This window comes from Macrobrachium nipponense, chromosome 34 (assembly GCF_015104395.2).
Source record: "Macrobrachium nipponense isolate FS-2020 chromosome 34, ASM1510439v2, whole genome shotgun sequence".
NCBI lineage: Eukaryota > Metazoa > Arthropoda > Malacostraca > Decapoda > Palaemonidae > Macrobrachium > Macrobrachium nipponense.
The window spans coordinates 37,990,414-37,992,636 of NC_061095.1; the positions used below are offsets into that span (position 1 = coordinate 37,990,414).

Genomic DNA, 2,223 nt, shown 5'->3' on the forward strand with positions numbered 1-2,223 from the left:
TGTTCGATGTGCGATTATACTTGATTTATACTGACTGATCTGATGGATAGACTCGGCATGAACTATCCACCTTTAGTTGGCTGGCGCTTTGATATAAGTCCTTTTTTCTTTTTCTCGTTCTTTTGCGGAACAGCATCCATCATGAGTATATTTACGGCTCATCCAAGCAAGCAGCGTAACCGTTTGTCAATAATTCCACATCGATAATCTACGTAATGCTTGCAGCTTATGCGCAGAGAGGCAATTGTGGAATGAGGGCTCAGGTGAGAGAGCGAGAGCGAGGGAGAGAGAGAGAGAGGGCGAGAGAGAGGAAGGGGGGCTGGCGAGAGAGGAAGAGAGAAAGAGAGGGTGAGGGGAGTCCATGAGGGGTCCGGACTCAGGAGGAGCGGTGGTAGATGCGGACCCCTCTCGTCAGTATTCCGCCAGCAGTGGTAAGGTTCACGTCGACCCACGTCGCTCTTGACTTGCTGTCGCAGTTTCTGATCTAGGTCCAGGCCTTCATTCGGTTCTTTCAGTGGAAATGATGATTGATACCCTTTAATCCCGCCTTTCAGATTATGATGGAGGCCCTCCATCCTAATGTAGACAGAAATATAGAGCTTAATTACTGATGATGAACGCCACTGTGCATATATATCCCGGTGTGAAAATTCCGTCTAGAAATTAAGGCATAAAGAAAAAATTAAAGTGGAGGAATCACTTTGCAAATATTTGGAAAATATATCTCCGTATTTTCCCCTTTTTTTGAATAGAAGAAGCATAGGTAACAGTGAGTGAATATCGCTAAAAAATGCGTCAGCTTATCAAGTTGTCAATACGGAAGAACTAGATTAGACTCTGAGGAGTTTTGAAGATTTTTTTTCTTTTTTGACGTCGGTACTTTCATTCATAAAATTTCACCTTGCATCTCCTGAAAACGGTCCATAAAATTGCCACAAATATAGATTATCGGATTTATCTAAGTCGGGAGCCGTTCTTCTTCCATAGAGACAAAGGTATGTATGGGGTCATTAGAACGCTTTTATGTTTTTAAATTACTGATCCAATTCTTCAATTACTTATTTTATGAGCTGATGGCAAATTAAATTATAGGATGTTTGAGATGGATATGATGAATGTTATTGGCGATTAACCCTGTTCTTCATGTCCTTATTATTGCAAATAGACAAATTCCAGCGTTTGCAATTTTTTTCTTTATAATAATTCCAATTCTACGGAATTTACTCATTCATTCCAACACCTAATCATATATATAAGCTCGCTACGTCACAGATTCAACTTGGATTAGTAAAAGACTAAAGAAATCTTGATTTTTCTTCCTAAGAGAATATATATCAAGTGAAATCGTTCACTATATGAACATCACACGCAATAGAACTTTTTTGAACGGGAAATCAGTTCTTGGTTGAACTTTTTATAATTTTTATTTGTTGACCTTCGAATCGCGTACATCTTGCATACTTCACATTAATTGCAATTTATGATTTTTTTTTTTTTTTGAGGTCTGATTCGTCTGTTTTCAATTTTGAACTTTTTAGTCAACTTTACTTACAATATGTTCCCGCACTAATTGTATTATTTTTGTTTTGTTTTTATAGATGACTTCACGAAATAATTTTTTACTTCATTGTAATTAAGAATTTTATTTTTTTAGAGACTTGAAGCAAATTACTTTTACTTCAGATTATTTTTCTTCTGTAACCTTTATGCTGATTTCATGAAATATCTTAAATGTTTTATTTTTTTAAAAAGTCCCTGTCCTGAGTAAGATACTCTTGTTGTAAACAGGATAATTGTGCATAACTGAATTCCTCCAAGCAAAAGTTAGTTGAGTAATCATTTTCTTGGTATTAAATAAATCATTCTTTTGGCAAAACTCCTTTTCCAGATAAACCTTCTAAGGGGATCTCTCTCGTAACTGGAGGAGTAATCTCTTACAATTCCTTCCCAAAACGTATTGTTCATTTTATTAAATTTTTCTTTCAAGACTTCTTTTCCTAAATGCTGTATTAATTTCGCAAAATGCTAGTTAAAAGTACCTAACCCAGAATTGTATCTCCTGAAATGTTTAATCAAAGTTCACGAATTTTAGATAATACGTTCAGGAAATTCCTTGTTTAGCTGATCATTCTTTGACTGGACTAGTCAGTTATTGTTAGTCTATGTTACTCATTTTTTTAAATCTTTTCTTCTAGTGTTTTGTAATAGATTGAACTGCTAAGC

The 2,223-nt window shown here is 35.6% G+C and overlaps 1 protein-coding gene across 1 annotated transcript in view; it reads left to right on the top strand.

The window, feature by feature from the left end:
* Nucleotides 1-432: 432 nt before the first annotated feature.
* LOC135208016 (uncharacterized) overlaps nucleotides 433-2,223 on the top strand; it is a 62,935-nt gene continuing 61,144 nt past the window's right edge. The window contains exon 1 of the mRNA XM_064240120.1: nucleotides 433-995. The gene's annotated coding sequence lies outside the window, so the exon portion shown is untranslated. The remainder of the gene's footprint in view (nucleotides 996-2,223) is intronic.